Source organism: Sciurus carolinensis, chromosome 9 (assembly GCF_902686445.1).
Source record: "Sciurus carolinensis chromosome 9, mSciCar1.2, whole genome shotgun sequence".
Taxonomy (NCBI): Eukaryota; Metazoa; Chordata; class Mammalia; order Rodentia; family Sciuridae; genus Sciurus; species Sciurus carolinensis.
In genome coordinates this window covers 118,987,004-119,001,313 of record NC_062221.1, presented here as the reverse complement: position 1 = coordinate 119,001,313, position 14,310 = coordinate 118,987,004, and the positions used below count along the sequence as shown (strand labels likewise).

At 33.9% G+C, this 14,310-nt stretch overlaps 1 protein-coding gene and 1 pseudogene across 2 annotated transcripts in view; both read right to left on the bottom strand.

The window, feature by feature from the left end:
* The window catches only part of Ncam2 (neural cell adhesion molecule 2), a 508,956-nt gene that overhangs the window by 438,001 nt on the left and 56,645 nt on the right, over window positions 1-14,310 (bottom strand). The gene's annotated exons all lie outside the window — the stretch shown is intronic.
* LOC124992789 (iron-sulfur cluster assembly 1 homolog, mitochondrial-like) lies at window positions 4,465-4,959 on the bottom strand (annotated as a pseudogene).

Below are 14,310 nucleotides of genomic sequence, written 5' to 3'. Positions count from 1 at the left end.
TATACATAATTTACGCCTAACATACCTTCATTTATTTATTCATTCATTACTTCAAATATCAAATATTTATTGAATACTTAATTTGTTTGGATTTGGTTTAAATACTAAAAACAGAGGTGTCTAAGCCAATTCCCTAATCAATGGAGAGCATGCATATGAATATTAACTTTCAAATGCTCCCGTTCTCATTTTCATAGCATTTCATGAAAGGAAGAAAAAAGAATTAAAAGAGATTATTTTTTAATATTTCTCAAACATTGAGACTTAATTTTAGGCACTTTATATCTTAAGATATTCCATTTACAGAGATACTTCAATGTCTAATTATTGTCAGACTAACTACTGCACTTGAGAAAAGTAATTCAAATCTCTTTCTGAGGATGATAACTGAATAGTACTTGGATTTTTATTCATTATTCTCAGTAAGATGCAAAATCATTTTTATTGCCATTTCTGATTTAAGGGAAAAAGTTTTGCTAAGAATAGCAATATTTGATTAATTACACTGGGTTTAAAGTTTTAGCTTTAGTTGCATTTTGTTCAAACCAAGTAAAAATGTATGGCTCAATTTTTCAATATAGAATAAAGTTGATAATTCGTAGTTAACAATTACATTTTAAAATAATTATATTAAAGGTGTTATGTTTATCCTTGATAAAGATATATTATAGGCACAATTAGAAGTAAAGTAATATAGCATTAAATTTTCCAGCATCACAAATAAGTAAATAATCCACAGATGTGTAGTATATCAAAATTCTGAACAAAATATAACTTACCATCAATTACAGCTGACTGCATACTTCTATTACAAAATAAACTTGAACTATGTATTACCACAAAATTTTATTAAAGCCCAGAAAGCAAAATTAATTAGTAACATGCAATTTTTTAAAGTCAGGACATAAGCCACCATGTTACATCTAGCATTATAAACCTACTGTGTATAGGCCAAGCATGGTGCTTGAATTAGAAATGGATTTTGAACAAAAGATCCAACGTTCCTTCTGTCTAAGAACTAATATTCTAGTGGTGAGACAGCACAAAACTATTAAATGAAAGAACACGCACACATTCAATGGTGGTGAATGCTCTGGAGAAAATTCATTAGAAAGGTGGCTGTGAGGATGGGTGAGGAGCTATTGATTTACAATTTTCATCAGGGAAGGCCTCACTGCAAACATTATATTTGAGAAATGAACAGAAATAGGTGAGAGAGCAAGCCAGGCACCGCGTGAGGACAGGGCCCCGGGGCAGAGTTTGGCTAGCTCAGGCTAAAAGAATAGCAAGTGTTCTGTGGTTGTTGGACACAACTTTTACAAAGAAAAACTGAAGTGAGATATTCAAAAACCTTGCAAGGCACTGGCTTTTCCCGAGTAAAATAGAAGCAATTAGAGGGGCCGATATTTTTGAATTATGTTTTAGGGGTCACACTCCATGTAAAGTGTTGAGGGCAGGCAGCATTATAGGTAAACAGATAAGTAGAATTAATTAAGAACTAAAAAAGACTTGGTGGAGCTACTGATTGCAATGAATGCTTGCTTTTGTTTGTTTGTTTTGTTTTTTACTCTAAATAGTTTAGCTTAGATATTTAGATGTCACTATTTCCAGGAAATCAATCTACCTATATTCACACTTAGACATCACATATTTTAGAACAGAGTTTGTAAATTGGTTCTCCCCTGTAATTAATGACATCTTCAGTATGTTTTTTTCCCATAAAATATTTCTAAATTATAAAAACTGAATTAGAGGAAGCTTTTAAAATTAAGAACTTTTGCATTAAAAATCCATATATCTTCAGTATTTAAAAAGGTACCATCTCTGACACATTAGATAGGAAGATACAAAAAAATGAAAAAAGGAAGAAAAACACCATGTTTGTAAATCTTTAATTTATACACACATCACTTGGAGAAATTTTGAAAGGCATAATCCTTTTCTAATTGTAGTAGATCCATCTTTATTCATGAGAATGCATACTTTCACTGAAGATGTTAAAACAAGTGGGTCAGGAAAAAAGAGATAAATTTGCAAACTCTTAAATACATTTGCCAATTATTGAATTTGGGGGTGAGACCTGAGATTCTGCATTTCCAACAATTCTCCAGCTGCTGATGCTGCAGGTCCCTAGATGACACTCTGAACAGAAAGCTGCTGGAGGGCTGTAGCAGTTTCTAACTCCCTTCCCCAGCCCTCATATCCTTACCCATTTGTTGTAAATGGTGGTGGTATTGGACCACTGATATTTGCTAGACTTTGAGTTTGTACTGCATTTTAGAATATGGTCTCTTGATCAAAATAAGGGAATAAGGTGACCATTTTTAAACCAGGAATTGCTACTCAATGCACACCATGTATATACTTATAAATGCAGATGAAATCATATTATCATACATAATCATTTAAATAGAGTCAGATACCTTTCAGAAATATATAGCCCAAAAGGTTAAATTCACACTATGAAGAACAATGGTAGATCTCATAAAAGGTTGAGAAGGAGGACAATGTGGCTCAATAACGGAACCACAAAAAGGAAGAGAAAGGGCAGTTTCTCTAGACGTCAGCCACAGTCAGCTTCAAACCAGGTTCTGGCAGTCATTCTGGCCTAGCATTTAGTTTCCATTTGAAATGCACGTTCAGAGAAATACTCAGCCTTACTGTGTTCAATATCTGTGGTGAGAGAAGCTTAGAGATCTAACAGAAAAAAACAAAACAAAACAGTATTTTAATATGAGTCCTTAGTGTACATTCGATTGCCCCTAATGGCCAGCAGATGGGATAGACACATTAGGAAGAAAAAACAACTCACAAAAATTTTCTGGCCAAAAGGAGCAGTTATACTCTAAATTGGTTTGAGAATAACAAAGTTCCCTAGAAGAAATAGTTCAGTAAAATAAAATTGTTATTAAAGAGTGATTTTTTTATGATCATAGGGAGGCCACATTTTTTTAACTGATAACTCAATATTGCACAAATTATAAGTAGATCAACAATTATATTAACAATACAAACTCATGAACATTTACATAGAACTGCTGCTCTAGGTTTTGGTGCATTTTGTGCCCGGTACTTTAGTAAGTGGGACAAACACAAAGGAACTCATCTACATTAATTCATGAGAATCAGTTTCCAAAAAAAGTATATGTATATCATCTTTGAGAATATTTAGTATGTCAAACCCAGGGAAATCAGTGAACTAAGTGACAAGGACTACTTTAAAAGAAAAGTTGATCAAAATATTAGGTTATAATACTGTTTAAAAATTTTAGTAATTGGACTTAGGAACCAGAAAGTGTACACATAATGAGAATTTTAAGAAAAGACCCCCATGTTATGTTTTATAATCCCTACTGCACCCCAAAAGAATGGAGTGGGCTGGGCTACTATAATATCTTCTTTGCTAGTGTAGACCATTGTTTCAAAGTTTTAAAGAAACAAGATGGTGATTCACAGAAGAGTTTTAAAATAAGATTTGTCCCCTCTCAAAATAAAATAAAACTAATAGGATCTCATCAACTTACATAGAAATGCAATCCAAATGTTGACCAGATTAAGCCACACTACCATTGTCTTTCACTGCCTGAGAATGCTGAGCACAAGTGTTCCCTACGAGGAAGAGGTGATGGAGTATGGCCCCAGCTCTCTTGTAGTTCCCAGATCAAAGTGGACAAATGTCCTTCAGCTTCCCTGGGGTTTGTCTCTTCCCACACAGAATTAAGAGGTGTGAGCTACATGGTTCTTAAGAGACCTTCCAACTAAAAGAATCTAAGTCAGCTTTGAGCAGATTTTTAGGGTGGCCAAAAAATAGGTGATAAAACAGGTGGATAACATATTCCTCACTTTTTGATCCCATCACTTGGAACTATTCTGTACTACAGTTCAAGGAAATCTTTCCCCAGTACTGTTGGAAGGGTACACAAACGAGGCATTTGACAATGAAATTTTTAATAAAAACGTAAAAAAGGTCATGCCAATTTGGGTAGATAAACAATGCACTGTGCCTTTTTACTATCGGCAGTCAGGTCTTCTCACCTCTGAATTTTGGGAACCACTAATCTTGAGAAAAGGCAGACAGAAATGCACATTCAAGTCATTTGACAGAAATCTAGCAAGCACACATCTATTAACCTGTTTTGAGAATTACTGTCAGGGAAGCAGCATTAATGAAACTGGTTCTAACAGAAGGAATGCATGAGAGTTAAGCGTAGGGTAGGATTTTTTTCTTTACATAACAATCATCCAAAAAGAGCAATGTCTTCTCATTTTCTGTTCTATATAGAGAATACAAATATCATTTCTTCTGGACTCTAACATACTGGCTTCATTTTCAAAATGCATCACTTTATGTTTCCCACAAGGTGGCCGCACATTATAAACCTTAGGCATATGACAGTCACATGATTTCTTCAGCAAGCTCCAAGATTTCAGCAAGCTTTCCTGGAGTCAGAGGAGTCCTGAGGTTTAAATATTACAGCTTTCTCCACAGCCACAAGTTCCTTTGATGTTTGGGTTATTGAAGACAAACTCACTGGATAATTTGTCTTCCGCATAGTCCATTTCCATTCCTAAAAGTGTCAGCTGTGCTTTCTTTTCCATGAACACTCTGGCTGCATCTTGAACAACTTCTTCATCAGAATCTTCTTTGTCTCTGTCTATTCCAGCATGTAAGAAAGGCCATTACAGCCCCTAGTTCACACACCGACTTCCACACATACATACTCAGGTTTATCTTTAAGAAGTCGTTTTATCTTGTTTACTGCTGAAGGTGAGGACAGCTTGGATGGGCTGCAGCTTCCTCTTGCTCACAGCTTTGACAGTGGCCCAGACTACATGAGGCCAACATCTTCACTGTCCCGGCACCTGGGTGCATGGGGCTGGAGCTCAGCCACCTCAACCTCTCTCCATGGACACCATGGGAGCATTGACGCCCAGGAGTGATTTGTTTATTACAGTCATTGTTGCTAAATACTTTTGGGATAATTTTATAGTTGTGTTTTCAAACTAGGATCAATTTTATTGAAACATATACTTCTCTATTTCTAAAATTCTTGTATTGAGAGAAATGTTTAGAATGGTCAGTTTTTGCCACAAAGCAAATAAACAGACAAATAAAAATGTGAAAAATATTGCCAAAATAAAGCTATGAAAGACAACTTCTGATCCTTGAAACCTGAAAAGCACTACCCAACATTGCCTGTTTCTATGATGAAATATACTCAATTAACACTGCCAAATACTGTCAAAGACAACCCCCCATCAAAGTTGATCATGTAGCAAAAGATAATAATAATAATAATCACAAAATGAACTTTGGGAGTGCAACACTATCCAAAAGTCTGGACACATGATTGATTATGCCTGTTGGTACATGTAAATTGGAAAAAGTTTCAGGTAAAAATATTGACATGCTGGTTTCAATTCATTCTCATAAGATGTGAAGTATTTCAAAACAAAACTTTTTCTTGGCTCTGGGGTTGTAGCTCAGGTGGTACAGTGCTTGCCTAGCATGTGTGAGGAGCTGGGTTCCATCCTTAACACTACATGAAAAAATAAATTAATTAAATAAAGGTATTGTGTCCATCTACAACTAAAAACAAATTTAAAAACTTTTTCTTGAAACCTTATACCCCAGTAATCTAATTCCATATCATTTGAATGCAGTTCTTGATGATTATTTTATTTGATGTTATGTGTAGTACTAGTACATTAAACAATTTGATATGAACTATAATTATAGCATAAACTAATATCTATTACTTGCCTTTGCATTATTTAAAATTTTATTAACACATACTAAACTTGAAGATGATGTAATTCTCCTTTAAGGAGATCTAGGTAATGTACTTCATTTATATTCATATTGATTGATAACTAATTCATATTTTACTAGTTGAAAGCTATTCATTTTACACACACTAGTACTTTATTATTATTTAATATAGTATCATGTACTTGCCATATAATTACAGTTATCACTTTCCAGAATTTAAACATGCAAAACATGAGGAAATAATTATTTCAAGGTAAATTCAGAGAGCTTATATTTATTTGAATGCTGATATTCAGGTAGTATGTGCAAATTCATTGACATTTACTTATTTAGACTGATTCTCTATGTGATAACACAATTGTTAATCACATACCATATCAGATTTTCCAAAGATAATACTAATCAGAACTTTCATATTAATCTTCCAGTGGTCAAAGACAAAGCCACACAGAAGATTCTGGTCTGAATTTCAAGGAATGATCCTAGTGGGATGCATCCTTAGTGCCTTATGCAATAATCGTATAATTTCTTGTCTCATTGCATGCCTAGTCCTGTCTGTGACCCGGAGTGCCCAATATACCCAAGGTCCCAACAGGAAACAGATGGCACATTCAAATTGAGATAACACCTTATTTACAAAGGGACTAATTACAAAGATTTGGGAGAGATACAGGGGAATCAACAGAAGAGGAGAGACACCAGGGCTAGCTTCAGAAAACCTGTGGCTGCTCCTTGGTCTAAAAGAACATTGCGAGGAGAAATTAAGGGAACCCAGGAGGAAAGAGCGGTGTCAACTGAACCGTGACAGGGGAGCAGTGTCATCAGGTGAAGACACAGCCTCAAAAAAAAGACAATAATAAATACTCAGATTTCTTTCTTCTCTTCAGTGTCTTAATTTGGCTCCTCATTGGGCAATCCCATTTGGCTAAAATACAAATCGGTTGCCTGGAACAGAAGCAGAGTACAGAAAAGAGTAGAACAGATTCAAAGGGTCAAATGGAAAATAATCAACATAAATCTTCAGCAGAATATAGAAATTCTGTTTGATTCTTTTCACAAACTGACATTTCCTTTCTAACACTAGTTATTATCTGGAAAGGACTTAAGGAAATTCACACATGCAAAATCTTAGAGACAATATTAATCCTCATGTAATTCTTGTCACTTGTCTGGGAAGGCACATTACAATGTCAGATATGTCCACAAAATGACAAATACCATTACCAAAAGTATATACTAATTTTTGCATTGACTATAAAGGATGAAATCATTTAATTGCAACTAAAAAAAACATGGCTTACCTACACTGAATTAAATTGTAAACACAAAGAATTGGAAGAAAATCACACACACACACACATAGAGAGAGAGGCAAATGCACACTTTAAATTGGGAACTTCTTGAAACATAAACTAAGCAGGTTCGAACACAAATAAGCCTGCTTCGTTCACATTCTGGTTAAATTAATCATTCATTTCCTTTAGAACTCACATTTCGGTACCACCACAGTCGCTGTTATTAATTTTTTTTTGAAATTCTAATTACAGTTTCTGATGTTACATTTTGCTACACTGAAGCAAACTTCATTTCTCTTCATGGTTCTGATCCCTGCAGCACCTAAAAATCGACCCTATGGGTGTAGCAAGCCTTATACTATACAAATGAAGTGGTGTAGGAAAATGAGGTAACCCTGTCCAAACCAAATAGGATATAATATTTCTTCTGAAGGATTCTCAACCCTTTCCATGTAACATAAAATGTGGAGACTCCTTGATCAGCTTCCAGAAACATGACAAATAAATTTTTGTTGTATAAACCACAGTCTGCAGTAATTTTGTTACAGCACCCAAACGAACTCATCATCTACCCTTCCCAGCAGATATACAAATGAGTGCAAAAGAAATTGGGAAAATTTGAATCAGTGTAATGTGTCAATATCTATATTCTAATTATGATGTTATGTTACAGTTTTTCATGTTATCACTAAGGGAAACAGGCAAAGGGTGTGAGGAATATCTCTATGTACAAATTATACAAGTCTATAGTAACCTCAATATAATACAAAGCTATAATAACCTCAATAAAAATTGAATTAAAACTTGGAGATGAATTTTGGGGTACAACTGGGTCCTAGATTTTATTCGGTTTTCTCCTCTGTTACATGGAGATAGAAAATAATTATCACAAAGGTACTCTTTATGCTTTCACTCACTCATCAGTCCTATATCAGACATGGAATGTGTTTCATGTACCATGCTAAAAAACAGGGAATTCAAACATTACTTGTCTTACAGTCACCATGGCTAGTACAGCCACCTTTACTGCTATTTCTACCACAGGTACTATTACAGCTACTAAATATAATAGGTTCCAGACCTCAGTGGATGCATCGGCAGAAATACACCCAAGTTTACAGAGACAATATGTTTTGAAAAAGACCATGGTATAAGTAAAGACTACTAAAGGAGAAAGAAGTCATACACCTGAAAACATTAACAAAGTAGACTGACCCAGTTTTAAAACAAATGACGTTTACAGAAGAAACAAATAGATGCGAATGACATGTTTCCAACTTAACTGACAAAGCAATAAAGATCTTTAAAAGAGAAAAGTAGACAAAGCAAAATGTGCACAAAAGAAAATAGTTAAAGAAATAAAATTAAATGGCTCTAATTTTCTAACAATTTTTGCAAGTTAAAGCCTAAAATAATTGCTTAGGAAAGCATTCAAAAGGATGAGAAAAGAAACTTTTTGTTTAAGTTTTTGTTTTAGTAAATTATAAGGGTCCAAGTTTCATTATGTTTTGCATTAGATGCATAGTCAGCTTAAACAAATCCCATAAAAGTACTATAAAGGAATGTTCTCAGTTCATTTTCCTTGTAATACAAATTGTACTTCTATCAAACTTCTTTTGAAAATGCTGATCTTCATGGTCATATTCTAAAACTGCATCATCACAAAGATTCTTTTTTACTTCTTAACATAAGTTTCTCAGTTTCTCTTTAAAAAGGTTTTCATTTTCTTAAAAATCATTTATTTCGTTGTATTGTACTATATTGAATTATGTTTGCTATGGAGTATTTGGGTCATAACAGGTTTGGGTTTCACATATTGAATTCATAAGCCGCAATTGACAGTATTAGGATGGGATCCCTGGGAAATAATTATGCCATGAAGGTGGAGATTTCATGAATGGGATTAGTGCCTCATAAGAAGACACGAGAAAGCTTGCTCTTTCTCCCCGCTCCTCCATGGAACACACAATAAGGAGGTGACTGTCTGCAAGCCAGGAAGACAGCCTTCACCAGAATCCTACCATGCTGGCCACCTGATCTCAACTGGAAGGCCCCAGACTTGAGAGAAAATTATTTCTGTTATTAAGTCACTCAGGTTTAATAGCATTGTTATAGCAGTTCATTAAGATAATATTCAAATGAGATTTAAAAGTTGAATAACCTAATAAAATAAAAATGGACAGGTATTATGTCCTTGGAACAAAGTAAAAGTTTACTTGAATCCCTGTACATTCATAAAATAGTCATATAGCTGCCCAAACTTCTATATCCTACAGGAAGGAAAGGCTTATCTGTAAGTCTCTGATGTTACTTAGGAATTAGTAAATGTAAGTCAAAATAAAAGCCTCAAACTCAAAGCCAATTATAATTTAAAGAAAACTGCACTTCAGTCAGACCTTGATTTATTGTTCTTGCGAAAGATGGCTGCTACACAATCATTGTATCTCCTGGGCTTTTTACCTATCCACATAATCCTGTGGAGTGCCTACCTCTGTTAAATGGATAATATCTATAACATATTGCTGCCACCAATACTTATGGCTCTGTCCACCTCAACAAGCACTGACACATTTGAATTTGTGATTATAGCACACAGCCTGTCTTAGTGGATGATGAATCTGTCCCCAGTGTTGGCACTCAGGTTAAGAAAATGTGGATTGACTGGCAATTGTTAAAAAGAGAACTGAGCCTCATGTTACTGTTCACATATAAAACAAGCATCACCACCATTAACAGAGATGTGATGCTGGTAGTTTCCCTGCATTGATTCTGTCACAAAAATCTCTCTAATCTGATTTTTTAATATCAACATGGACAGGAATAAAAGAGAAAAGAAACAAGAAAGATCAAGTGTTAGTTGTCTGTATAATCTTGGGGATTGTTCCACATTCTCCAGAAGCAAAATGGAGACTCCAGTTTTTACCTCCTCACCTACCACACCCTGATCCTTGTTTCATCTGGAACAGTCCATCCTGTTGACCTGGATTCTAAGATTAAGTCAGATGAGACCACTTTCTACCTGATACTGAATATTGAAGCAGATCTTCTGCTGTACTTATCCTTTTCTTATAAATTCATTTTATTTCATAAAATTTACTCATTTTATTTAATTCAATACAACACTTAAAATAACATGTTACATTTCCCATAACAATTGATTTGATGAAAATTAATTGTTTCTTCATACAACTTTATCACAGATAGGAATATAGAATATTTAGACATTTTTTAAAGCAAGTAAAAATAAATGTGGTTTTCATGTGATACTTTCAATACAAAATTGTGGAAGTTAATTATATCAAATAATGGTTAAGGGAATAAACTTACAAGAGAAAATACTATACTAAATCTACCAAGAACAATGTATCACAGAAAAATATGGTAAAGGAATCAGAAAATCTTAGTTTTATTCTTGGTTCTAATAGAAATTTTTGACCATCAGCTAGTTGCATAAGTCCTTGGTCAAATCTTGGTTCCTCATCTGTAAAATATGGGCAATAAAACTTGCCTAACCAATACTGTGGTTATAACAAGTACAGACAGACCTATATTTGAATTTTTGGTTAAGTGACCTATAAACTTTCTGCACTTGACAGCAAGAAAAAGTTACAATAAAGTGACTCATCACTCCTTATTGTCAGAGTTGTGAGGGAATTGTTGAATAGTCATTTCTGAAACTTGAATGGACCATGTGGTTCTATGGAGTGGGCCTCAAGCTTCCAGGCTTGAACTCCTTAATTATTCTATTAAAGAAGGTATACACAGTGCAGTGAAAACCAGAGACACAATCCTGTAGCAGATAACATAGCACATGCAGGATCTATGGAAACACTGGATTAATTAATGGGCCATTTTCATTACAATTTCTCTAGACACAGTAAATGATGAATTATGACTGAAGAACAAGACAGTGGATACTACACATGCTGCAATGTAATGTCAATGACCTTGAAACTTTATAGCCATTTTGTGACTTTATGAAGAGCCCTCTACAGCTAATATGCTAAAGAGAAATAATTAAATATTTTTGTCAGTATCTTAAATTTGCATGTTTTAGATACGGACTTGTAACATTTTACCATTGATTATAAAATCTAATTACCTAAAAATCTTAATCGCTATGGTATTTACAGTGATAGATATTAAAACTGTATGGGATTTAAAAAGGAAAGCTTAGGGAATGACATCTATGAATGTATCCATCAAAAGATGAATGGACAAACAAAATGCAATATGTACCCACAATGGAAGATCCCCCAGACTGTGACAAAGGAAGCATTGACACATGCTATAACAAGGATGGACCCTGGGGCTGGGGAGATACTCAGCTGGTAGGGTGGGCCCTGAGTTCAATCCCCAGTACCGCAAAAAAAAAAAAAAAAAAAAAGGATGGACCCTGAAGACATGGAGTGAAATAATCCAACAAAAAGTACAAATACTGTTTGATTCTACTTATATGAAGTACATAAAGTGGTCCAGTTCATGGGAACCCAAAGTGCTATGATGCTTTCCAGGAATTGGAAGCAGAAGGGACTTGGAAGTTACTTTTTAGTGGATATGGAGCTTTAATTTTGAAAAAATGAAAATGATCTGGAAAAGTATAGGGTGATGATCATATAACAAATGAATGTAATTAATGCCACAGAATGAGATACAGTTAAAATGACAGTTACAGTCAAAATGATAAATACTATGTTATATACATTTTGTCACAATAAAAATTATAAATAAATCTACAGATACCTTATAAATGTTTTTACATCCAATAAAATGAAATAAAAATCAGAATAACAAAATAAATAAAACAATAGTAAATTTCATATAACAAACTTATAATAATGGGTATTCAACAATTTTGAATTCTTTTAATAATGTAAACAGATTTCCACATTCAGTAGTTCTAGTGCAACATTTTCAGATCCATTTCCCTTTGATGATGGTAATGTTCACACCATCAGAAAGTCTTATCATTTATCAATCTGGTCCTTCATAAACTTTTGAAGTTCTGACAAATGAACCCAGGGATGTTCTACCACTGAGCTACATTGTCTGCCCTTTTTATTTTTTATTTTGAGACAGGGTCTTACTAAATTGGTAAGGCTGGTCTCAAACTTGCAATTGCCCTGCTTCAGCCTCCAGTATTGCGGGGATTACACAACTGAACTGCCTTCCCTGGCTCTCCATACAACTTTTTAATGGTATTTTATATTATCACAGTGTCCATGAACATTCCCACTTAAGTTACTCTTAAGTTATATTAGAGAAAGAGAGAGAGAGAGAGAGAGAGAGAGAGAGAGAGAGAGAGAGTGAGTGATTTATTTAGCTGTTGTGATTTTATAAAGCTTCAATAAGTAGTTTTTGAATTTGTTTCTAAATATAAATCTGGGATTTATTCCTGAGAGGTTTTGTATTTTTGATACAAGAACAATTTCAGATCCGGATTTATATATCTGTTGTTTCCTTTATAACACATTATTGTAAAAGAAACCAAAGTGGGTTATTTGGTATCTGGTGATTCTACTTCCATGTAAAATCATCGTATTTGGTATCCTCAAGTTCTTGGTTTCAAAAATGGGACAAATAATGGCATAGTACTCTCTTTTCCATTATGCAGCTAACATTTCTTACTGATTGAAATGCTATTTTAATTATTCCTTCTTAGAGTAATTTTGTCAAGTTCCTCAACTTTTTGAAAAGACAGAGGGAAAGATAAAATATTAAAAGCAAGTTCAAATTACAACTCTTGGTTATAAACTATTTTCATTTCTAAATGTATTATGCAATTCCATAACCTACAGCTACATAAACCCATTTCAAAGAAACTTCCACTTTAATATCATGAAAATGTTAAATGCCAAGTACCATCTTCTCAGACATGAGATGAAATTCTTCTTTTAGTCATTTTTAAACTAAGTCCTCTAATCTTTATTTTCCTATATTTGTTTCTCCATCACCCACAATGTTTTACTTCAAAATAGTCCCAATTTTCAAAGAAGTTTAGAGATAATTTCATGAACACAACCACAAAACTCAAACTCATTACTTTTTACCCATTTGCTTCATTGGCTCTAAATTGACATCTAGCATATCTCTCTTTCCCCTTTTCATTCCTTATATTCTTATGTCCACTTAAATATGTGTTCCTTAAAATCGAGTACCATGCCTTGTTATTTACTATTTACATTGTCTTTCTTCAAAATCTCATTTACTTGCATGAATTCATATACCATCTTTTGTTGGAAAAATGTTGAAATGTCTATCTCTGATACTTTATATACAAATACTTTACATGTATGAAAAATGTTATGTAGTTGTAAGCAGCAAGCTACCATTTCTTCTTCAATAATCTTCATATTAATTCACTAAATTTTTTTTTTTTTACTTTATTTTTATGTGGTTCTGAGAACCCAGTATCTCACACATGCTAGGCAAGTGCTCTACCTCTGAGCTACAGCTTCAGGTCCTTCATTCACTAATTTTAAAAATGGTATCCCAAAACTTTATTTTCCACTTCCTCCTTTTCTGACTTTTAATGATAGTATCATCCTTCCTATTTTCTAAGCTCAAAACATCAGAGGCATTTCAGATTCTCTGTCATTCCAATTAATAAATGACTTTTTCCATTTTCCTCACAAGTATTTATTGAATGTTCCATTGTTATCTAGACTCACCACAATGAGCTGTGTATAGGTTCCTGCCAATTTATCAGTAGTAGTGGGAAGGTTTATAGGAATATTTACTATTACTTCAGTCATCCCCCTTTTTAGCTCATCTGGCATACTGCTGTATTCTTCTGTTCTGACAATACCACCTTGACTATACAACCTATGTATTCAAAAATAGTTGAGGGCTTCTTTATCAACAACATGAAGACCATGGTTATTACCACAACAATTTAGACCCAGATGTCATCCTCCATCTCTTTGGAACAATCACTGTACATAATTGCTCTCTTCTAAGTTTTGGCCCTCACTTTACCATTTTCTTCCTCTACTCAATCCCACTTCCCTTTGCCATTCCCTATCCCTGTAAACTACCACTTCTTCTGAGTTACACTTGTTCATATTTATTTATGGCATTTTGAAAGTTATTAAAGGCTTTTTGTTCTGTTGAACACTTCATTAGCTTATATTCTATCCTAATTAGAATTTTCAAAAATTGATTTTACATATATATATGATTATATATCAGATGATACATATCGTATGCAGTATATTGTACGTAATCTCCATTTTCTCATAC